This window comes from Ictidomys tridecemlineatus, chromosome 2, assembly GCF_052094955.1.
Source record: "Ictidomys tridecemlineatus isolate mIctTri1 chromosome 2, mIctTri1.hap1, whole genome shotgun sequence".
Classification (NCBI taxonomy): domain Eukaryota; kingdom Metazoa; phylum Chordata; class Mammalia; order Rodentia; family Sciuridae; genus Ictidomys; species Ictidomys tridecemlineatus.
The window spans coordinates 208474770-208500187 of record NC_135478.1 but is presented as its reverse complement, the minus strand read 5'-3'; the positions used below and the strand labels follow the sequence as shown (position 1 = coordinate 208500187).

General features: G+C 40.6%; 2 protein-coding genes across 19 annotated transcripts in view; one reads left to right on the top strand and one right to left on the bottom strand.

Annotated features, from left to right (window-relative positions):
* The window catches only part of Mkln1 (muskelin 1), a 302986-nt gene extending 287490 nt beyond the window's left edge, over positions 1–15496 (bottom strand). For all 9 annotated transcript variants that reach the window (XM_078040552.1, XM_078040549.1, XM_078040543.1 and 6 more), the window contains exon 1: positions 15372–15496. The gene's annotated coding sequence lies outside the window, so the exon portion shown is untranslated. The remainder of the gene's footprint in view (positions 1–15371) is intronic.
* The window catches only part of LOC120891841 (uncharacterized), a 70507-nt gene extending 49339 nt beyond the window's left edge, over positions 1–21168 (top strand). For 5 of the 10 annotated variants that reach the window (XR_013435358.1, XR_013435359.1, XR_005736407.2 and 2 more), the window contains 2 exons: positions 17173–17266; positions 21051–21168. The gene's annotated coding sequence lies outside the window, so the exon portion shown is untranslated. Of the gene's footprint in view, positions 1–15523; positions 16251–17172; positions 20225–21050 lie in introns of those variants that run through there. The other 5 variants (XR_013435357.1, XR_013435356.1, XR_013435355.1 and 2 more) reach the window with 3 other exon arrangements.
* The last annotated feature ends 4250 nt before the right edge of the window (positions 21169–25418 follow it).

Genomic DNA, 25418 nt, shown 5'->3' with positions numbered 1-25418 from the left:
AACAACTCACATGTCCACAGGCTGATGAATAGATCAACAAAATGTGGTAGATTCATAGAAGGAGTATTATTCAGCCATAAAAAGGAATGAAGGACTAATAATGCTACAACAGGGATGGATCTTGAAAACAAGTGAAGAAGCCCATCACAAAAGGTCAGGTACTGCATAATTCCACTTATGTGAAAAGCTCAAAAAGGGGAAATCCATGGAGAAGAATATAGATCTGTGGCTGATATAATTGTTAATTGAAATGGTTAACCAGGGGTAGGGGAGAACTGAGAGTAACAGGTGTGGGACTTTCTTTCCACAGTGTTCTGAACCAGAGAGTAGCAATGGTTGCACAACACTGTGAATGTAAAATACCAATGAATTGTTGAAACAAAAAAGTTGATCTGTTGTCCTAAGGAAATCTGGTCACAGGTACAAGTATTGCCAGAGCCCCAGAATAGACATTTGTAGGACTTTAAAAATAGAAGCAATCACTCATGACCGAAATATTGTTTGATATCATCTTTAACTAAAGCATATGTAACAGCAAACCTCCTTCTTCTTTCCATAAATGAAAATTGCTTTAGGGCTGGGGTTGTGGCTCAGTGGTAGAGTGCTTACCTAACATGTGTGAGGCACTGGCTTTGATCCTTAGCACCACTTATGAATAAATTAAAAGTAAAGGTCCATCAACAACTAAAAAATATTTATAAGAAAGAAAATTGCTTTAAAGTTTAGCATTAAGTTTATTGTCCAACCTAAAGGTCGAATGCATGTACAGGTACATAAACAGGTAAGCATGTGGTGTGTCAGGATTTTCTGAGCAAATGCACCTGTCACTCCTGTGTTCAAGACTGTCTGAGGGTCCCACCTCACTCTCAGGTCCAGCCCCACCCCTCTTCAAGCCCCCTGCCCTACTGTGGAGCATGGAGAGCAGTGGTTAGGCCCAGAGCCAGGCAGCCTGTGTTAAAGTCCAGGTCTCCCTACTTGCTAGCTTTGTGACTTTGGATACCTCCCCTAACTCTTCTATGCCTCAGTTTCCCTTTACAATGGAAGACAAGAGTTCCTGGGCTTGTTGTGACGAGCAGAGAGTTAACAGATGTCAGGTGCTCCGAAGAGTGCCTGTTCTGTGAGGCTTTGCGTTTTATAAATGAAAATCAAACCCTGTCCCCACGCCATGTGTAACTTGCCCGCTCTTGTTCTCCTGGGGTCTGGAACACTCCTCTCCCACAGCAGCTCTTTCCCTCTTCTCCTTCTGGACTTTGTTCAGTGTGGCCTCGGTGACTTCTAATGCTGCCCCCACCTTTGCCCATTTCTGTTTATAGCACTCACCGTTTCTAGCATGCTCTATGATCATCTGATCACATGTCTTGTTGGTGGCCATCGACTCCTACTAGATGGCAGGGACCTGACTGTGCTGTTTGTGCTCGATCCCAAGCACCCAGAATAGCAGGATGCAGAAATGGTGGGGACCTCTGGGCCGTGGCACCGAGTGAGATGGATGCACCTTTCACTGAATACCCTGTGCACCATTTTATTCTGTACCATTTGCCTATGTCCTTTCCATAAAGATGAAAAATAAAATACAGGAGATAGAAAGATCCCCGGACCTGAGGGAGAAACTGGTGGCCTCAACTTCAGTGACCACCTGGGGGTTCTGGAAGGAGATACGAGGATGTCACTGCAGGCCACCCTTAGACGTCTAACCTCTTAGTTAAGAGTGGAAGGACACCTCAGAAAAGGCACTCAGAGCCAGGCTCAGAGGCGCATACCTATAATCCCAGGGTCTTGGGAGGCTGAGGCAGGAAGATAACAAGTTCAAAGCCAGCCTCAGCAACTTACTGAGGCCCTAAGCAATTCAGTTGAGACCTGTCTAAATAAAATACAAAAAAGGGCTGGAGATGTGGCTCAGTGGGTAAGTGCCCCTGGGTTCAATCCCCTGTACCAAAGGAAAAAATAAAAAAGAACAAGTCTTTGGGGGGGCTGTGGGCATTGCACAGGCTGGACAAGTGTTCTACCACTGAGCCACATCCCAGCCCCCATAAGAAGTCTTAATAAGACCTTTTATGTTGTGCAATTCGAGTCCTGGGCTTGCGGGTACAATAAGGAACTTTTCCATGGCAAAAGGCCTATTTCCAGGCACAGTAAACATAAGAGACTGTGGAAGGCTGTTTGCTACTTCTACAAACTTGGCTTAATAAGCAGGTGACCATGGGGTCTGGGAGTCCTTGGGCAGTTGGTGTCTGCAATCTGCTAAGAGGGAATTTCCTCATTCCCTCTCAGGCCTCTTGGAATCCTAAGAAAGATCCCAGGATCCCATAAAAGAGCACTGGACTTCAAATGAGCTGTTTTGAAAACTTATCCCACCTACTCTAGGGGAAAATTCAGCTTGAATAGTCTTTTGGGGTCTCCCACCTCTCTTTGAGATCTCCCTTCCTTTCTTGCCTTTAATACCTCTCTGCTCACTCCTGTCAGGAGAAAAAACAACTAATGAGTCACTAGCCCCAAGGGTAATGCAACATCCCTTCCCGGAGCTTTTGCATTAAAAAAGAGGTCAACAGAGAGAAAGAAGTAACAGCGATACTGTTGTTAATGATGATATTAATAATACCAACAAGGATATCAGTGATGGTTGAAGGTATCAGTTATTTATTGAACAGTGTTAGATATTCTGCTAAAAATGGATGCAATTTGCTGGGCATGTTGGTGCAGCCTACAATCCCATTGGTTTGTGAGGCTGAGACAAGAGGATTGTGAATTCAAAGCCAGCCTCAGGAATGGCAAGGTACCAATCAACTCAGTGAGACTCTGTCTCTAAATAAAATACAAAATGGGGCTGGGCATGTGGCTCAGTGGTCAAGTGCCCCAGAGTCATTCCCTGGTACCTAAAAAAAATTTTAAAAATGGATGCAATTTACCTTATTTATTTCTCTAAAATACTATGAATAGATATTATCACACCCATTTTGAAGATAGGGATTGAAAAATCACATAGTGAGCAAGTGACAGATGAGGGCTTAGAAGAACTATCTCTAAGAAATTTTGCACCAAGAAATTTCATCATAGTGTTCAAAGTGGTAGATTTCTTCTTCTCCTTTTCCTTTTCCTTTTGCAGTGCTAGAGATTGAACCCAGGGTCTGGTATATGCCAAGGCAAGTTCTCTACCACTGAAGTTACTCGAACAAATGGGTTTCTAAGGTGTCACTTTGACCTTGTAGGGAAATAACTGATGAGACTCAGTCGATCACCAACCCTCAATGGCAATGCAATTGATAGTAGAGACTTGAAACTTCAAGTGAATCAGTATGTCTATGTCTGCCCAGGTTCAAATCCTGAGTCTGACACTCTGGAGCAACCTGGGGCAAGTCATAGAACCTCCCCGCATTTGCGATTATGAGATAATGTAAATAAAGTGCTTTCAACAGTGCACAGAAATATATACATATATATCATATATATAATATATTATTCAATATATTATTTATACATATATAGCATATATATAATATACTATTCAATATATTATATATACATATAATATATAATATATGGCACCTGAATTATACAAACACATATACATATACTATATATACATACAATGCATTATATAAAATATATGCATTATATGCTATATAATATGTACTTTATAGCATATATAATATGTTACATATTATATATGCTATATATTATATGTATGTGTGTATATTCAGATGCCATATATTTTGATTACTGTAAATCCCTCTTAAATATTAGAAACACCATACTTTATTTCTATCTTCTCAAATATTACTATATTTTATCTGATTTTACAATGTTGTTATTGATCCATTTTCTATAAGGTTTTTTATTAAAAATGAAACATAATTTTGAAGATAGACACCCAAATTCCAGTTCCCTAGCACAGTGGCTACTCCCATTTTTGCACACTGCCTTCAAGATTTGCTCATTCTGAGAAGCTACATGAACAGGGCACTGCGCTCAATCAGATTTGATTTTTTGTCCCAAAGAAGCTGTGTGACTTTAATAAAGTTACATAACTGCCCTTTGCCTTAGTTTTCCAAAGTATAAAATGAAAGAGTTAGACCAGATGAAGTTTAAGAGGTCTCTAGCAGCAGCAGTAGATGATTTTGTCTGTAAGCTACTCTTTTTTTTTTTTTTTTTGGCTTTCATAGGTGATTGGGAATAGTGCTAGGGAATTGTATGTATAAGATATATAAAACAGTGTTTACATAATTAGTTAACTTCCTAAACTATGTCTGGGAAATAAGTTTCACATATAAAGAGTTCTGCAAAGATGAGGTTACAATGAAAATCCTCAGGAATTTCAAAGATACCTACCAAAATTACCAAAACTTTATTATAACAAGTCATATCTTAATACATTTGTAATGTGTACTTGTACAACTAAAGTATAAATTCAAAACATTAATGATAAGTAATACATTAAGTTTAAAGAGGCCATTTCAATCTCTGTTGATATATAATTATTAATTCATAACATAAATATGAGAGTGTTACGTCAATATGGTTTTTCATGTGGCATTTATAATTTTTTTTAAATTCTTTACAAGAAAAACCAAAGAGAGGAAGACAAAGAAATACAGGAGTAGTTCTAGCTTACTTATCAGATTGATGGAAGCATGTTGGCGTAAATGTCCAAAAATTATCTATCACTGTGAGCACAGTGACTCAGTCACTCTCTCCCACCCTGTCACGTGGCATGGAACCTGTTATAACTTTTCTAGAGGCGATTTGACAATCAATTTGACAATCAATCAAGAGCTTCAAAGTGTTCCTACCTGCTGGGCATTTTCATCACTTACAGAAATTTGTACTTAGGAAATAAGAGATGCACAAAGACTTTGTCGCATCATTAAATCTAAGTGTAAAGAACTGAAAAAAAAAAGAATAGCTAAATATACATGTGAACATATATTTATGATGTGTGTTTATGTATACAAGTGTTAATATTTTTCTAGCCTCAGCCAGATCATAATATAGATACTAGAGGTGCTCACTGCTGCTGGTTTTGTTTCTAGGTCTTTTCAGTGAACAGAGGAGCTGGGAAATATATCTATATATAGACATATATATTGTCAGTTTATATCAATAACTTCTAATTCAAATTCAGGCCTGCAGGGTTGTATCTAACCTCTTCTATTTTACATCTGTATTCCTATTCTCCCAGGTGGATCCTGACTCCCAAGGACACCAAGCATGATATAATAGTCCTTCATATTAGCTTATCTCATGTTTCCCAGAATAGCAATATTGACACTACCATCAACAATATGATTACTAAAAACTTATATTTTGGGGGAGTACTGGGGATTAAACTCAGGGGCACTTGACCACCAAGCCACATCCCCAGACCTATTTTGCATTTTATTTAGAGACAGGGTCTCTCTGAGTTGCTTAGTGCCTTGCTCTTGCTGAGGCTAGCTTTGAACTTGGGATCCTCCTACCTCAGCCTCCTGAGCTGCTGGGATTACAGGTGTAATCCCACCTGTGCCCATGCCTGGCTCATAACTACTAAAAACTCTTTTAAAATGTTTTTGCCTTTTCTTTAGCATATATCCATATAAGTATTTATAGCCAAATTAGGCAGAGTTTTTTGTTTTGTTTTGTTTTGTTTGAGACAAGATTTTACCATGTTTCCCAGGCTGGTCTTAAACTCCCAGGCTGAAGCAATTTTCTTTCCTCAGTCTCCCAAATAGCTGGGACAGGGACATGCTGTGTGTGTGGCTTAAATTAGTATGTTTTGAAGTCACTTTACATAGTTCCCTGTAGGCCACCAATAAGATACACAAGGTCTTTTTAAAAACATTTAGGAACTGCATTTTTAAAATAAATATTTTCATAATTATGTAAAATATTTACATGATTTCAAAGTCAAATCTACAAAGTAAGGTAAATTCAAAGCTGTCCAGTTTTGGTCCCTATTCCCTCCAATTTATTCCCTTCTTCTCTATAAGTAACTATGATTTTTGTGATGTTTATCCTTCCATTGTGTTTTTAATATAAGCAAATATGTATACATATATGCATGTATATGTTTGTGTGTATATTTTATATATATACACACACACACACATGTTCATTCTTACATATGTGGTAGTATCCTTTACTTGCTTTTCTCTCCTCATATTTTTTTCTTTGTTTGTTTGAGACAGGTCTCACTATGTTGCCCAGGCTGGTCTGGAACTCCTGGGCTCACGTGATCCTCTTGCCTCAGCCTCCTGAATAGCTGGGATGACAGGAGTGTGCCATTCTGCCCAGCACTCCCCTGATTCTTTGCTTATAATACATCCTGGAGATCAGTCTATAATACCTATATTTAAAGATTCCCAATATCTTTTTTTTTTTTTCCCAGTACTGGGGATTCAACCAAAGAGTGCTTTGCCACTGAGCCACATTTCCAGCCCTTTTTATTTTGAGGCAAGTTCTCATTAAGTTAAGGAAGGTCTTGCTAAATTGTTGAGGCTGACCTTGAACTTGTAATCTTCCTGCCTTGGCCTCCCAATTCCATTTTATAGCTGCAGAGAACCCCATTGTGTGGAGTATTATAGCTTATTCAACCAATTAATGGACATTTGCTTCATTTCTAGTCTTATTATAGAAGGTCCTTTCTGCCCTATGGCTTTTGGACACACACACCACACCCCCCCACACACACACATACACTGAAGTTTTGAATACAAACATATTTTTACTATGTGGAAATATACAAGGGGAGCCGAGGTCATCTTATACCAATAGCAGGGCAGCTATCAAAGACAACCTGGAGCTATGTCAGAAGATGTCAGGAGACAGTCTGAAATGCTATCACAGACCAAATAGGGATCATTTGAGCAATAAGTAGAAGAAATGAGCACAAGACCCTGGGTACAATCCACAGTACCATAACAAACAAACAACAACAACAACAAAACTAGAAGAAAAAAAATCAGACATACTGTAATACATTAAGTCTGTTTCAAGGAATGAGTTCTAATGATAATTGAGAAACAGAAACAAAAAACAAAAGCTTTTTAAAACAACCAAACAACAGAAACACGATTGACACATGCCAAAATATCAACTCAAGGAATAATAAGATTCAAATACTACCTTTTTCCAATCCTTAATGAACTAGTGGACCTAGGTAACATCACAAATGAAGAGCTCATTAGACATCACACACATCCTAATGACAAAACACCACAACCTGTGAAGCAAATAAGCAAAAAAAAAAAAAAAAAAAAAAAACTGAATCTGGTAAAAGCTGTAGATGGTTACAGGAAATACAAAAGATGGAGAAACATGAAACATGTTAACTATACCATGAGGATGTAGGCAGGAAAATCCAGCTATGGGAAACTACAGGAGAAACAGCCAGGTTTGGTTTCTTCTCTTGTCTTTCTCCTTCTTCCCCTCTCTTCCCATCCCCATCCTCTTCTCTCCACTCCCCGCCTCTCTTGCATATTAGGCTGGGAATGTGGCTCAGTGGTAGAGTGCTTGTCTAGCATGCTTAAGGCCCTGAGTTGATCCCCAACACAGGGGGAAAAAAATGAACGAGAAAGACAGAGGGTAAGACAGACTGAGATAGATAGGCCAGACAGATAATATCAACCAATCTCAATGTGTAAATATATTTGAGTCTTGCTTCAAGCTTCAAACAAGGAAGCTGCAGGCTACACTTGGTGGCCTGCTCACCTGTAATCTTGGTAACTCAGGAGGCTGAAACAGGAGTATTTCAAATTTGAAGCCAGTCTGGGCAATTTAGTGAGGCCCTAAGCAATTCAGTTGAGACTCTGTCTCAAAATAAAAAAGGGCCAGGGATATAGCTCAGTGGTAAAGTGCCCCTGGGTTCAATCCCCAGTACCCAAAACTTCAAAACAACAAAATAAGCAAGCTATAAAAACATTAGGAAATTAATGAGACAATTTTTGAACACTGAATATTTCATACTTTTAAATAATTCATTAATTTAGATGTGAAAATGGTGAATTTTTTAAAAGTTCTTATCTTTTAAAGATCCAGATTGAAATATTTATGGATGAAATGATACAATATCAGGAGTTTACTTCAAAATAAGATGGCACGGTGGTGCAAGCCTGCAATCCCAGCTATTTGGGAGGCTAAGGCAGGAGTATCACAAGCTTGAGGCCAGCTTGGGCAATTTAGCAGGGCCTTGTCTCAAAATAAAATGGTAAAGAGGACTGGGGATGTAGCTCAGTAGCATAGCACTTGCTTAGTATACTCAAAGCCTTGGGTTGGATCCCCAGCACTACAAAGAAAAAATAAGAACAAGAGAGTAGAAGGGGTTCTTGATTGGCAAGCGTAGGATGATAGGCACATGGGGTTCATTATGCTGTCAACTTTGGTTTATGTTTTAAAATTTCTATAATAAAATTTAATATGCGTTTCATATAGTCAGTATTTTGAGGCTTGCGCATTAGGCACATGCCAGTGCACAGACACTGCATAAATACCATTATAAGGAAATGCTACAAAGTTTTCAAGGTGATTATCTCTGTATGATAAAATTTTGAGTGATTTGGTGATTTTTATTTTCTTTATTTTGCTGTACTGTATATTCTACATATATATTTTACATTGCACATGTATTCCTTTTTATTTTCTGAGGCCGGGGACTGAACTCAGGACCTCATGCATGTTAAGTACACGCTGTACCACCGAGCTACACCCTCAGCCCCCACATGCATTCTTCATGATCAGGAAAAAAGTTATTTGAAAAGAGAAATATTTTGTTTAACAATATCACTTTTACAATTCAACTATAATTCAACTCTGACGCCATGAATAAAATAACTTCATACTTTATAAATATAATTAGGCAAGGCCACTCATTTAGTATTAATTATATTTAGTTTTGAGTGGGTACAGGTAATAGTTTATGAAAATCTATCCCTAACATCAAGTTTGTGGCTTGGAAATTCTGTCTTTTGGCGTAACGGAATCATCTTGAATTTATGGCTTGGAAGTAAATGGTTATTTTTTTTCCCTTCCTTTTTACGTAACATAGAAACAACTGATCCAGTTTGGCGCAAACTTTCTCCTCGAAAATCACCTTTGTGCTGAAATATGGCACCTCCGATTTCAGTCAAATAACCTGCAGATGAGCAAAGGTTTCCTAACAAAATTTCTCTGTAATTTTGCTACAGTGTTAGTTCCTGACAACGTGGGAGAGTCCTTTTTTCAGGGTTCTTTTCCCTATTTTCTGATATGCAGTGAGAACAAACACTTATCAAATTGAATTGCTTCTTTTGTATCACTAAAATTAATGTAGGCCAGGACAGGTGCAATGAAAGAAAGATAATTAATGGGTATTTTTAGTATATTAAAAACTAATATGAAGTATGACATGGTTAGTCATTCAATTAATCTTTTAAAATCAATCCTTTCAGATCAATAAAACTTTTAATAACCAAATAAACTTAAAATAACTGCATATTTTATAATTGCATATATAATTATAAAATCATCCCGATGCTTTATAATCTCTCCATCACTATTAAATAGAGAAATGTTACTTATCTAATTCTCATTCTTCCTTTTATTCACCTAATTTTCTCCTATATAAACTGTTGTGAAATGTTCTGAAATATTAATGGATCATCATTGAAGTACCTTTTTGTTCTGAATGTAGACTTCAAAGAAAGTAGGTAGATGTAGTTATTCTTTTGGAAGTGAAACTTTCTAATTAAAAAGTTGCTAGAGGAAGATAATGTCATTTTTTTCTTTTGAGTTTCCATGGATTATTATATGCTTCACATAAATTCAGTCTACACTTGCAACTATTTTCCGGGCTTTGTGCTAAGTTTTTTTTTATTGTTATTATTTTGTAGTTGTAGATGGACAGTGTGCCTTTATTTTGTTTGTTTATTTTTTTAATATGGTGCTAATGATTGAACCCAGTGCCTCCCACATGCTAGACAAGTGCTTTGCCACTGAGTTACAGCCCCAGCCCTGTGCTAATTATTTTTATATATAATCCCAATCATTTAGTACAATAACCTTGTGAGATAGTTATTTTTGAAAGAGTTTCAATTGCTTGTTCAAGGTCACATAGTAATTAAGCTATTCCAAGTCTTGTGTTATCCACTTTTACATTATGAATAATGACAACTGAGAACATTTGTAACAGTCCTCCGTGTCTAGGACCCAGCCTGGTATTGGAGAGTAGGTCAAACTGGCTCAAGGTTGATATCCATCTATTTTGGTTGTGAAAACAAGGTACCCTGCTCCCCCCCACATCCTGGGAAATGTACAGGAGGTAAAGATGACTCAATAGCGGAGCAAAAATGTTGCTAGCTGAGGTGGAACATGCTCTCATGCAAAATCAAAGTCAAGGGTCCGGGAGGAGGGAGAGGGCAATCTGTTCTCCACAAGGGCAAAGCAGAGCTAGCCTTCTGCTTTGATCTTGTAGCAAACTTAAGAAAGTTCAGACATCTTGAAATCTAGGCATAGACAATGTTTTGATTTAACGATGAATGAGCTAAAGGTCAACCTGAGAAAATTGATTCTTGTCATATTTCCAACACGGGTCACTTGTTTCATCCCCATGGACTCAAAGTTTGGAATCAAAACCCTCACTTTTAGTAAATTATATGTTGAAAATACCGAGAGTTCTAATTAGAGGTACATCCCAAATGCTAGCAGAGCCCCCTCTATTCATTTGCTCTTAGCTTTATGAGAAACTGTGATGTGGTTTTTTCAAAGTAATTTACCTTCAGGTTTAAAGAATGGAATATATGAGGAAAGAATTTTCCAAGTTTTATTGATTCAATAATGAATTGAAAAAAAAATGTTTATAAGATTACAGCTACTTGGTAACTCAAAAATAATTGATCTAAGAAACTTGAAATTTCATATGCTAAATGCTACATCCAGTGGTAAAATTCAATGTTCTAGCTACTGTTATTACAGAATCATCCTGATGAGCATCCACGGGGGAGCCTCACATCAACTGTTCCTATAAGGCCACAACGATTATTACCAGGAACATTTTATCCATGGAGACATAAAGATGGGCTATGAGATAGACACCTTGGAAATAGACTTGAACTAAGGGATATTAGGAATCAATTGGAACTACAAAAATAAAATATGTCAAAACTCACTCTCCTGCCACTGGTGGAACAAATGTTTCCAGGGACCTACAGCCAAGAAAATAGAAATCCATAAACACAAAGGCTAAGATAATCAGCCGAATCTACCAAGTTTCCATAAATGACAAAACAAAACGCTAAAAACCAAACAAACCAAAAAAACCCCACCTACTTTGAAGGAAAGAATGCCGAAGAGCTTTGACCTTTTCTGCCTGCCGCCTACCACAGAAATCCCGGCCTGCAGCTGATTTTAAAATTACCACATCTCCAAAAAATTATGGGAGATGGGTATCTTAAAAACACAATAGCTTTGATCTCATAGGTCAAATCCACATTGGCCTAAGTGGTAATTATTGAGGAAGGGGTAATCTACTTCATTCATTTTAGTAACCAGTTCTTTCTCAGTTAGATTTGCCACAGAGCCAGCCCAACTTAATTAAGAAAGCACAATAATATCGGATTGAACTATTTTTTTCAACCCAAGAATTTTTATTATAGAGAGAACGCTTGGACAATTTAAGCAATTATATGCTTTATTTCTCCTTAGCTGTATCTCCATTCTTGCTAATTTACAAGGTTTTGAATTCAACTTGCTTTATTCTTAATATTTTACATCTCGTCTTCTTCCTTTTATAAAAATTTAAACTACATTTCAGAAGGCTGCAGGGTAAGTGTTGGTGGCTAGTTTCTATGAGTAACAAGTCATATCCCCCGAGAACCCAGAGCACTGTCCTGGGGAACAGCAGGCCAAATTCTAAATGCCATGAAAAACCCTGCAGACCTAACACAGAAAGTCTAAAGCTTGAGCCATGCTACTGATCAGTTGTTGGGTCAATGTACCTTCTAGATTTCACCATATGGCTCCTGAAATACCAGGAGAGCACAACCTACATTACCACCGTGTGTGTGTTAGGAAGGGGTTACTGGGGATTGAAGCCAGAGCCTCCTGCATGCTCTTCAAGCACTCTTGCCACTGAACCAGAGCCCCAGCCTACCACTTCTTCTCATTTAGATGCAACAGCTGCTAAAGAGCCAGGTACTGTGAAAGAAAACTGAACTTGCAGTCAAGAGTCCAAATGTGTGGCTCCAGCTCTTCAGGGAACCAAAGTGTTTTAGAGCCATGGGCTAGGGTGTGCCCGCTGAAGCAGGCTATGCAAGTGCCAATCTGACTTACCCACTTTCTAGCTATGTGACTCTAGGCAAGGTTTTTAAATCTTGTGCTTCAATATTCTCATTCATAAGCCAGCAATGATGTCAATAACTACCATACCGAGTTTTTGTGAGGCTTCAAGATTCTAAAAGGGCTTAGCACAGAGCCTCAGCCCAGAGTAACTATTAGTACCAGCTGCATGACCTTGGGGATCACATTGACCCTCTCTGGGACTCTATCTCATCTTCTACTCTAGAAGGGATCACTGTCTCGTGTGGTCTTCAGGAAGACAGAATTAATTCAAACAAGATAACATATATAAAAGTTAGTTTTAGGGGCTGGGGTTGTGGCTCAGCGGTAGAGCGTTCGCCTAGCATAAATGAGGCACTGGGTTTGATCCTCAGTACCATATAAAAATAAATAATAAAATAAAGGTATTGTGTACAACTACAACTAAAAAAAATTTAAATAAGTTATTTTTAAAACATAATCAAATTTTAGACATCTTGTTCAACCAAGAAGAATCAGTTCCTTTCTTTTGTTCTGTTTCCATGATACTTAAAACATATGCATGTGTGCACACATACACACAATAGTGATCTGTTTACCTGTCCACTCCACTCCCCAACCAACAGTGTATCTGAGTCACCTCTGCATCCTCAGCACCAGATAGTTACTCAATTAATTTTTATTCAAATGAGCCTTGTCCAAACAACTGAGCAGGAATTCTTGAGGCCTTTTGCTGGATGGATTGTCACTTTTGCTTGGTGTCTTCAGTGGATCACACAGGAAGTGCTTGTTTTTCTCCAGTTAGAACGTACTGAGATTCTGCCAATTTTATGTGTTTGCATTTGTTTATTCTTTTCACTGAATATTATTGAGCACCTGCTGACTGCAAGGTCCAAAGCTGAGCTCCGTCCAGTGTGCCAAGAGTGGCAAATGCCCAGATGAATTTAGTCCCTACATACTACATGTAGAAGGAAACTACTTGTTGTAGAATCACCTACTCTTTGAAATAATAAACTCCTTGGTTTGATGACTATATTGGATTGGATTACAGGAAAGAATGGGTTCCTGGAAGTAAAGGTCTTTATAGAATAATAATCAAGGTAAGGAATCTGACTGCCTGAGTTCAAATCCTGGATCTGGTTTGCAACAAGATGTAAGAACTTGAGAAAAATTCCTCTATGCCTCATTTTTCTCATCTGTAAAATGGAGCTAATAGGATTGGTAAGTTAGAAAGAAAACTCCTGGGAATCTTTTACAATGGTACTTGCCACATAAACAACACACAATGTGTGCTCTCTGTGATGATTAACCCCACTCTCCCGGCTCCCTCACCCCACTGTTTGAATTTCCATTGCAAATTTCCATTGCAAATGGGGCCTGGCTACCCCACCAGGGTCAGGAATTTACTACATCCTATGCTTGTCCATTTGGTTGCTAAGCAAATTGAGTTGCTGCTAAGTTTCAGGGAATTGAGCTATGCATTCTTATATCTTCCACTCATCGGTCTTCCATCCATCATTTGGGATTACCTAGAAGAAATAGAATCTGTCCAATGTGGAATGGTCCCTGGAACTTCAGAAGGCAGCTATGAACTGCCAGTTCTCACCTTCCTCTCACATGCCCACACATAGCCTTAGCTCCTCTTGCTATTTCTGATTAACACTGTTTACCAGATTCTTTATAATACTTTTTACTCTTCTTGAATAATCTCCTGATTTTCAACATCTGAATGTCTGAAGTCCAGCATTCATTAAATAGAGCAAATGTGGTCTGATCACCAGAGAGTATTAGAGAACTAGTTCCCTTTTGAACACCATATTTCTATTAACACAAAAGATTGATTTTTTTTTTTTGAAGCAACATCACACCAGGTTGACTCATCATCCACTCACAATCAACAGGGGACTAAATCTTTGTGACATGTGCAGTTATAAGCTATCCCGCCCCCACTCTATACTTGTATAATTGAATTTTGGGATCGTTGAGCACTTTATATTTGTACCCATTAGCTTTAGATTGTTAGATATGAGTCATTATTACATTTGTCAGGAGCTAGGGGGAGGAAATCCTGACTGTTGTGTGTCATCTGTAACTTTGTTCAGTATGCCCATCAATGTCACCAGCTTAGTCATCAATAAAAGTGTTAGGGGGCACATGGTTGCAAGCCAAACCTGTACTGGATCTAGAAACCTGGGTATGCATCTGCCTCTTAAAAACAAGACACTTTTAGGGGCTAGGGTTGTGGCTTAGCGGTAGAACACTCACCTTGCACGTGTGAAGCCCTGGGTTTGATCCTCAGTACCACATATAAATAAATAAATGAAATAAAGGTATTTTGTCCAACTACAACCAGAATATATATATATATTTTAAAGACCTTTATAAAAGACATCATTTAGGTATGGTGGTTCACAGCTGTATTTCTAGCTACATGGAAGAACATTTTACATGGGAGGCTGAGGAGGGAGGACCGCAAGGTTGGGACCAGCCTGGGCACTAGTGAGATACCATCTCAAAAAAAAAAATCATTCATTCAATCATCAAATATTTATTGAGTGCCTTCCATGAACTATTCCAAGTGCCGTACAAAACAAAATCTCTGCCCTCCTGGGGCTTCTGTTCTAGAAGGGGAAATAGACAATGAAAAATAAGAAGATATGTAAGTTGCATTCAATTTTATGAAAAATGAAAGCAAATAAAAGACTAGAGAAGTTGGACAAAGGGATGGAGGTGGGGACTGTCTACAGGCTGTATGGCTAAAGCAAAATGCGCAGGTCCTGCATTCCCGGTATGTATCTGACCCAAAAGTTCTTCCCAAGTGGGCAGCAAGTCTTTCTTGATTTCTCAACACCCCCTTTCTCTATATGGAATTATATTAGAACAAAAATCAATAGAGCAATGATGAAGAATTTAATTAGTCATGAAACAAAAAAAGAAAATTTGAAAGGACTTCACATTTCTCTGTCCACATAGGATATTCAAATATCTTAAGGACAAGTGGAGTTGCCAGGAAGTCAGTCACATCTCCTAATGAAGACTCCTGAGACTACAGGCACAGTACATGGTTGAAAGCAAAACAATAGAGGAAAAAGCTGAAAAGTACTGCTTACCTTATTCCAATCCCCATGTTCTCAAGAATGGAGTGAATTCCAAGTCCAATAGCCTGCGAAGAATCTGGAGGATGGGGTACTTAGGTGACCCCAAAGCTCGGCTCAGAGAGTCTGCACATTGAATTCTGGAAAAGAAGTCCATAGTGACAGATTGGAAATCTGCCTCTATCAACTGCTCTCTGCTCATGATTTTAATGTTGATTATTCTTCTAAAATATGTGTGTGTGTGTGTGTGTGTGTGTGTGTGTGTGTGTGTGTGTGTACTGGGGACTGAATCCAGAGGTGCTTGACCACTGAGCCACATCTCCAGCCCTTTTTATTTTTTGATTTTGAGACAAGGTCTCACTAACTTGCTTAGTGCCTTGCTAAGTTGCTGAGGCTGTCCTCACCCTTGTGATCCTCCTGCCTCAGTCTCCAAGTCTCTGGGATTACAGGTATGCCCAGTTCTTCTAAATATTTCCAATCTTTACATCCCTCTGTTATTAAGGGACTTGATAAATTTTTGTTTATTAAAATTCTAGTTGTGCCCTTTGGTTGGAAATTCATCTTATACCTCACAATGATACCTTTGGTATTTACATTCAGTCATCTATTTTGTACCATATACTTTGTTGGTGCTGGGAATAGGATAAAATATGGTCATTGCTTCCAGGAAGCTCACAATAGAGAGGGAGGTAGAAACAGGAAAGCCAGCTCTAAGGAAGCAGTGTGTTGAACAGAGAAAAGGATGGGAAGTGGGAAGTCAGTGACTTCTAAGCAGAAAGAGTTAATCCTAAGGAGGTGGCATGTCCGTTTCAGGTAGAGGCACAGCACACGCTGTGGAAATAACAGAACGGAACGTGAAGGCCAGATACCAGCCCTGAATGCACTTCCATGCAGGTGAGGCAGAGAGAATCAGGCAAAGTGGTCAGGGATGAGACTGGAGAGGTAAAAAGGACTGCATTATGCAGAAATGTGCAAGCCATGTTATCGAGGAGGTACCCTGCACGGGAATGGTGATTGATGACACGTTGACATTTCAAAGAGGGAGAAGTTGAGACTGCAGATCGGATTTTGGGCTTGGGCAATGAGGTGGATAGTGATGTCTCTCATAAGACAGTGGAAAACATGAAAACGACATGGACAGTAGGTGGGGGAGCAGGTGACCCATTCAGCCCTGGATGGGTTCCTTTCTGATGCCTGGTGAGCAGTCAGAGCAGCAGAGGGCGGTTGGTCCAGAAGTCAGAAGACACAGGTTTAGAAATCATAGCATGACCCTAGAATCCACAGTGAAGCTCACAGTGTGGGCAGAGGAAGGTCCCTGAGAAGCAGACCAGAAGGTGCAGCCAGAGAGACAGGAGCGACAGGAAGCAGAGCTTATCTCAGAGGATGAGGGGAAGCACATTTCACGTACACGAGGGTGGGGGCAATAAAGGCAGATGCTGTCAAGAGATCAAGTAAGAAAGACTGAGAAGCCCCCACAGGTGCACCAAGGAAATATCTGACCATTTTGGTAAGGAGCTGGGCTGGTGGGGACAGAAGTCAGGTCACAGTGAATTGAGGAGACCACGGAACCAATGAATTCAGACAATATGTCAAAAGTTTGCCTTCAAAGTGGAAGAAGACATGATCCCTAGACCTTCTTCCCAAGGGAAGGAAATTGAGTCCTGAGGGAGGCCCATTTTCAAGGATTTTTATTTACACTAGCTCAGCTGACCACTGTTGGCAATGCTCTGGGCAGACATGGTCCAACCAGCAGCCCCAGACTAGGCCAGAACTGTAAGGTAAGCCATTTATTTATAATTTTATGTTCTCCTTGTAGGTGTTCCTGGGCCAAGGCCTGCTGAGATGCAAGAAGGTACGCTGACCTCTCTGAGCAATCCACCAACGACATGACCTACAGAGGGACACATCTGGTCAGACACGGTTCTCACAGTCATTATCTCTCACCTATTGTCATGGCTCATGTAATGGGAGCAGCCAGGGGAGGGGAGAGGAGTCTGGTCACCTTGGAGTCAGGAACAGGCAGCTGGCCCCACAGCTGGCCAGGCAGCTATGCAAGCAGGGAGTCTCTCTGAGAGCAAAATCCAGAAGCCAAAATAAGTGGGTCAGGTGGAAAACAGATGACCAGAACGGCAAGCCATGCTGAAGGTTGGTCCCAGGGAGTGAAGGTGAGCCAGGACATAATGGATGGATGCTAGAGGGGCTTTGGATGCTGCAGGAGTCCAGGGGGCCGTGCAAGAACAGGGACCAAAGAACCAGAAAGGAAGTAAAGCTCAGAGGCCCGATGCGATTACGCTGTCCACATGTCCACATCTCCACTCTGCATGCTTCTGAGGCCCTGCTTTAGTTCTCAGGCCTTCATGATACGAAGTTTCTGACATTCACAACAGTCCCCCAACTTTAATCCCCTCTCCTACCATCATGACCCTGTATTCTGAGGAGACAGCAAAGCTCTGGCCCAGGAGCTGCTAAGGGAGTGCTCACAGGCATTGGTGGTCACCAACCTAAAAAGGTCATAGGAATGGCTCTCCTTGAGGCGGAAACAGGCCTGACCGTTGATTTAGTCCCTGAGTGAATAAGAAAACTACCTAGTGACTTGAAAAGTGGAAACATGATTTCTAAATTATGATCCTTCCAGGACATCTAGGTGCTCTAAAGTGCACACTGTGAGGAAACCGAAAGGCTTAACGGTCTTCAGTTTGTGATTAGAGCACAGAAAAGAGAGAGAACACTAGCAAACAGCACGGATTAGCCCAATATTTTTGGTTAGTGTGCAGAAGGCCAACCGAGCTTTCAGCTGAAGACTTTTTTTTGTTTTGTTTTTCCATTTCCCTAAAGTCAATAATCATTTACCTGCTAGATATTGCTTAAAGCAGAATTTTCATCTAATTCTCATTTGAGGGGACTGAAAAGGAAAAACTAAATAATAATACCTCATTTGTGTATAATGCTTGTCTTTCACAGAAGACACCCTACCCACTTAGGACTATCTAATTTAGAGTAACAACGCTTTTATAATGTAAATACTAGTAAGGGCTATTATCATTTTATAAATGAGGCATGAAAGAAATCCAGGGAGGTGGGAATGAAATGACTGGTTCAATGTAACTTCCATTTAAGAGGTGTCATTGCTGGTTTATTTTTCACTTTTTATTAACAATGAAGCCACATTTTGGAGAAACATGTTTATTAAAGGTGTATCTCGCCCTTACATTTGAAAATGAAAAATCTCTTAGGGAGAAATAACAAGGACCAACATAGTCACGTGCTCCTCAGATCCAGCTGCCCTCAGGAATCTAGAGCTAACCAATCAACTCCCGGCCAACTCTGCTCATGCTCAGCAGGGCTCTCAGCACCACACACACCACAAGCCACTCTGGTGTCATCCCCTCTCGGTGGGAGTTATGTCATAATGGTCTTGTTGCCTTGACCTGGGAAGCGCCATTACCTATACAAATTTAGCACATGCGTAAAAGCACTGATACTCTTGTTCTTTCATGAGCTTCAGGTCAGAGAGTTTTTCTGATCTTTTAATGTATTTATTCATGTTTTCATTCCCTCACACTCTCAAGCATTCATGCATTCATTTGACAAACTTCTTGTGCCCAAAATGTATTATTTTAGATATCAAGCACTATTCTAGATGTTAAGGATAAAAACAAAATCAAAGACTTTAAGAAACGCACAGCCTAGTAAAGAGCCAGATGAAACAATTGCTGTTCATTGTGGAAGGTGAGGAGATAGAGATAAGCACAAGAATAGTTTGGGGAGCACTGAGAGAAAATCTGGCTTGATCTATATGGGGTGCCCACAGGCTTTGGGAGTCACCAACCTAAAAAGGTCAAAGGGATGGCTCTTCCTGGGGAGGAAACAGGCCTGACCCTTGATTTAGTCCCTGAGTGAATAAGAAAAGGGAAGGCCTTGGACAGAGGTGGTCTCAGAGCCAAGCACTCCTGGGAGAGGACCTGTGCATTCCGGGTATGGGGGACAGCATGTGCAATGACGTGAATAAGATCACTCTATGCATCTGGAGAACTGCAGAAGGTTGTATGATGGCGGGTGCTTTAGGTATTCTATGACTGGTCCTGTTTGCCATCTCAGGCCTTGAGATCCTCGTAAATGACTCTATAAAGGGAAATGTCTTGTCTGCAGTAGTGTAAGTAAAAACACTTTCTATGTGGATCTGTACTCACTATTTAAGGATTATCACAGACGGAAAAGCACACAGTCAAGGTTTCTCTAGTCTCCCCAAGATTTGTATTATCCATATTTCATTACTATTATCCTCCAGGGACTAATAGAAACAGCGGACTTTTTCATCAAATCTAGGTGGTCTCTTAGCCCATTTCCATTATATTTTACTATAAAAATTTTGTATGTAGAAATACTTCAAAATACAAGTGGGTATTGAAAGGAAAGTGACCACAACACTCGGAGCAACCAAAAGATCTTTATTGCAGCAGTGCAACAAAGAGAAAAGAAAGAAGGAAAAAGAGAGAGAGAGAGACAAAGAAGAGAAGAGGAGAGATGAAGAGGGAGAGAGCAAGAGCAAGACAGACAGAGAGTGCGCGCAAGAAAGATAAAGAGAGAGAGAGAGAGAGAGAGAGAGAGAGAGCGCAAGAGAGGGGAGGTCTGGCAGGAGGGAGTTTTTATAGCCCAAATCTAATGGGGCCTCTGGGTCTGCAAGCTGCCTTGTTGGCCCAAGGGGTGTTAAGTGTTCAGCCTTGAGCAGGGTTGAATGTTCAGACTTGAGGCAACAGGTGATAAAGGACCAGACAGAGTGGGGTTTGAGTGTGTGGGCTATCTTGCAGCCAACATCTGTTCTGCCTGCCCTGCAGACAACACAGTTCAGCCTGCTCTGCACCCAACAGGTATGGTGGTTTCACATGTGTAATTCCAGTGATTTTTGGAGGGGAGGCAGTACTAGGGGTTGAACCCCAGGACTTGTGCACGCTAAGCAAGCACTCTACCAACTGAGATGTATCCCCAGCCATCCCAGTGATTTGGGAATTTGGGTAGGAGGATTGCAGGTTCCAGACTAGCCTGGGCAATTTATGAGACCCTGTCTTAAAATAATACTCAGTGGTAAAGTGCCCCTGGGTTTAAACTCTAATTCCTGAACAAACAAACACCCCGAAGCATTTTCAAATGCATGGTTGGATGGGGCAGGTTTTTCCTCTTAACCTCTTTCAGACTGTTCAGATTGGAGCTGCCCAGCCTCCAAAAGGACAGAACCAGCCTTATAAATTTCTTATTGGCAACACCAGGAGGAGGTAGTTGGAAATGGCCTCTGAAAATTCTACACCAAGTCCCTGTAGTGACAGCTCTTTCCTGGGACTCCATCTTCCCCTCTGAGAAGGCTGGCATGGAGGCCTGTATGAATTGAGGCGAGAGAGAGAGAGAGAGAGAGAGAGAGAGAGAGAGAGAGAGAGAGAGAGAGAGAGAGAGTGAGAGAGAGAGAGAGAGAGGAAATACAAACACAATAGAATTCACAAAGAACTGTCCTTAGACTAATCGACTGCCTCAGTGATCATACTCTGCCTTCTCTTGTCACTTGTGAAAAACTTTGACCCTGAAATCACACCCTTATTTGTACTTGGGAATTTTTCAGCTACTTTAAGAGTTCAAAATAATTCATTGATATTAGTTCCGAATTCATGGGATCCTCTCTGACATATCATTTCTTCATTTATCCAGGCTTCACCCATTCAAGAAGCATCTCCTGCCTCATCTCTATCTCTTGAAGCCAACCCCATCAGCCTTCTGCTCCCGTTACTCCATTAAACAAGCCATGAAGTCTCAGTGGCTTCCATGATGTTGATTCCGATGGTTTGTTTTCAGACCACATCTCACCCCCTCGGTAGCCTCTTAGCACAGATGATTGGTGCCTTCTTATTGACACTTGCTGTCTTCCTTCCTTCTTGTTCTTAGTCTCTTGCTGGTCTCTTTCTGATCTCTGAATGTTGGAAGTCACCCTGGGCTTGCACCTCTGTCACTGCCCAGTCAGTCCATTGCTATAAATACCACACCCTGGAGGCTGGGATATGGCTAAGGGTAGAACTTGCAAAGGGTTCATGAGACCTTGGGTTTCTTTCCTAGCACCACAAAAATAATAGACAAATACCATCTCTGTCACCCTGACCTGTCTTCTGAAGAGGACTTCTTTCCCCAGGGGTGCTCAAGTTTGGCCTGGGCCCTGAAGGAAGAGAGATGAGTTGGCCAAGAGGAGAAAGTAGAGTTTTTATTCCCCCTAAGGGGAAGAGGATGAGAAAAGAGGACTGGGTTGTGGCTTAGTGGAAAAGCACTTGCCTTGTATGTGTGAGGCACTGGGTTCAATCCTCAGTGCCACATAAAAATAAATAAAATAAAGGTATTATGTCCATCTACAACTAAAAAAATTTTTTTTAAAAAAGGCTCAGTTGGTAGAGTGCTTGCCACACCTGTGCAAGGCCCTGGGTTCAATCCCCAGCACTGCAAAATAAATAAATAAATAGGCTCAAAGGCGTGAACAGAGAAAATGTCCAGAGAACAGGAAGCGGTCTGGTGCAGGTTGGAGATGATTGATAAGTAGGTTCTAGGTATGTTTCAAGAACTTTGATGAACAGCTAAGGAATATGGACTTTACACAGAAGACAAGAAGTAATTCTTAGAGGTCCTTAAAGAAGGGAGAGACATAAGTATTTATGTTTCAAAAATAAAAATATGAATTTTGGCAGCAAGATGGAGGCTGAACTAGATTAAGGAGAGAACGTGGCCAGGAAGGTCAATTACGAACCCACTGAAACAGTCTATAAGGAAGGGATTAAGGTCTCTATGGCAACAGTGGAATAAAAAGTAGTAAATAGCCAGGTGAGGGGCACACAGCCATAATCCCAGCTACTTCGGAGGCCAATGCAGGAGGATTGCAAGTTTGAACCAGCCAGAACACCATATCAAGACCCTATCTTCAAATTTTCGGGACAGGGATTGAACTCAGGGCACTTAACCACCAAGCCACATCCCCAGTCCTATTTTGTATTCTATTTAGAGAAAGGGTCTCACTGAGTTGCTTAGCGCCTTGCTTTTGCTGAGGCTGGCTTTGAACTCACGATCCTCCTGCCCCAGCTTCCCAAGCTGCTAGGATTACAGGTATATGCCACAGCTCCTGGCTTAAAAAAAAAAAAAAATTTATAAAGGGGTGGAGGATGGGGAAAGAACTAGTGATGTAGCTCAGTGGGAAAACAGCCCAGGGTTCAATACCATGTATTGAAAAAAGAAAAGAAAAAAACGTAGTGACAAAATCAGGGGGGATTTAGAAACAGCATCAAATACACCATGATTGATTAGGTGTAAGTCTGGCAGTACGGGAGACAGGCCAAGGTTAAAGTTTAGTTACATTCAACACAGGGAGACCAGGTGCAGAGGGGATGATTAGTAGCATTTTAAGTTTGAAGCAATTGCAGGGTGTCCAGTATGAATGGATGACAGGTCTGCAGATGAGGAGAGAGGTTGGACTGACTGCACAGATTCAGATAAGCCTTCATAATAGATAGGATGTCCAGGGGAAGACAAACCACGAACCCAGAATGAAAGCATGCAGGCAGCTGTCAGGAGAGAAGAAACAGAGGTTGAGGTAGGACTAGAAACGAACCTGCAGAGAGGTGGCACAGGAGTGGGACAGAGTAAGGTCTGTCAATAGAGGGAGAAGCCACCTTCTGAGAGGTAATGATGGGCCAGGATGAAAGGACAAGGAGGTTCTGTAATTAGAAGATGAGACAAACAGCTAGAAGTTGGTCTGCAAGGGGCCTAGCTAAGCCTCTTTTTTGAAGTGTGGCTGGGGGCCAGTCCAGGTAGCGGCAGAAGAAGGTGGAGCAGGGCCAGGTGTAGGGATGGGAGTTTTAAGTACAGCAGGTGGCTGGCCATCCAGCTTCTGTCCACAAGACAACCTCCGAGTGTTTGCACAGCCAAGCATTCTATTTGGTTCAGCCTATATTCATTGAGCACCTGCTGTGTCTAAAGTAGCAGACCAGCATTGCAACGCTCAAAAAGACATCCCAGGTGCAGTCATGTTTTAGCTTTTCATTTATCAGCCTAAACTTGCCTTCTTCTGACCACAGCTCTCTGTCCTCTGGAGCTGTACCTGATGCAACAAGAGTTTCTTTCAAACAGCAGTCCTTTTGCTAACTGAAGATTCCTCTCCCCTGCCCCCTTGGGGATTTCCCACTTGTTTCAGTTTTGCAAAATAATCTGGTCTTTTCACATGTGTATGTTTGTTGGTAGGTAGGTATTTTATTATCAGCTGGCTGCTTCTCTCCAAGTATCCATAGCTGATCTCTTTTAAAGTGTTGCACTCATCTAGGCATGGTGAAAAACACCTGTAATCCCAGTGACTTTCAAGGCTGAGGCAGGAGGATCTCAAGTTCAAAGCCAACCTCAGCATTTAGCAAGGCCCCAAACAACTTAGTGATATCCTGTCTCTAAATAAAATATAGAAAAGGGCTGAGAGTGTGACTCAGTGGTTAAGCACCCCTGGGGTTCAATCTCTGGTACCAAAAAAAAAAAGTTGCATTCAAAGTTAATTGCAATTGTCCTCATCTAGTAAAGCAGTGTACAAACCAATAGGAGCATCCTTTCCCTTGTTCAGGACATGGTCTCTGTGGTCCCACTACCTGAGATTGTAGATTGTATATATGTCCTGAGGCCATACTGCTGCCTCCAGGTGTTTCACAATCAATATCCTGACATCTTTTGGACGTGAAAGTTTTACAAACTAGGTCTCCCAAATCTTACACTTTTAAAAGTCAATTGCAGGATTTAACATTTTTTCCTTACTAAGTATTATGTTTTTACATTGATTTTTATTAGCTAAGTAGTAAAAACAACAAGGGTTAACCAGGTATGGTGGCACATGCCTGTAATCCCAGCAGCTCAGGAGGCTGAGGCAGTAGGATCATGAGTTCAAAGCCAGCCTCAGCAACAGCAAAGTGCTAAGCAATTAAGCGAGACCCTGTCTCTAAGTAAATACAAAATAGGGCTGGGGATGTGCCCCTGAGTTCAATACCTGGTATCCCCCTGCACCCTCCCACCTCCACCCCACCCCCTGCAAAAAAAGAGCAAGGGCTTAGGAGTCAGGCATTCTACATTCAAATTTTGCTTTTGTTAGGTAGCCCACTGACTTTGAATGTGTCATGTGATCTCTGAGTCTCAATGAGCTTAACACTGAGAAGAGAGCTAATCCTGTCCACATTGCAAAGTGGTTTTGAGGCTGAAACAAGCAGGGTAGAATATCTACTGAGTGCTCAGTATATTTTGGTTTTCTTGCTTTCCTTGGATTCTCTCAGCTTTGTGTTCTTAGTAGATGCATGCCTTGCTACTCAAGATTAAAAACAAAACAAAACAAAAAAAACTTTCTTTTAATAAAAAGAAAAGCCAGGCACAGTAGCACATGCCTATAATCCCAGTGACCCTGGAGGCTGAGGCAGGAGGATAGTAAGTTCAAAGCCAGCCTCAGCAACTTAGCTAGACCCTAAGCAACTTAGCAAGACCCTGTCTTAAAACTAAAAAATAAAAAGGGTTAGGGATGTGGCTCAGTGGGAAAATGCCCCTGGGTTCAATGCTTGTTAAAATGAATAAATTAATAAAATAAAATAAAATGTTGACTATAATAGAAGCCAAGGACCAAAAGAAAATACTTTGGCATGACGGTTAAGCAAATGGTTCTGCACCCAGATTTTCTGTGATTGGATCCCAGCTGCTCTACTTACTAGCTATGTACTCAGAAATGAATTTATAAACCACTCCGAGCCTTGTCCTACTCATCTGTAAAATGAGGATATCAATACCTGCTTCTCAGATGTTAGGGATGATTAACAAAGGTGATGACAGAAAGCACCTCTGCCCGGAACCTTCAATCCAATATGTATCAGTGAGTGGTATTATTATTATTACCACTTAGAAACCTCCATGTAATCATTTCATCTACTAAATATACTGTATAATATTGTCCCATTATATTGTCCACCAGGATCCCTAGAAAATCTCTACAAGGTCAGGTACGACAAATATGCCTCTACTCTTTGGACATAG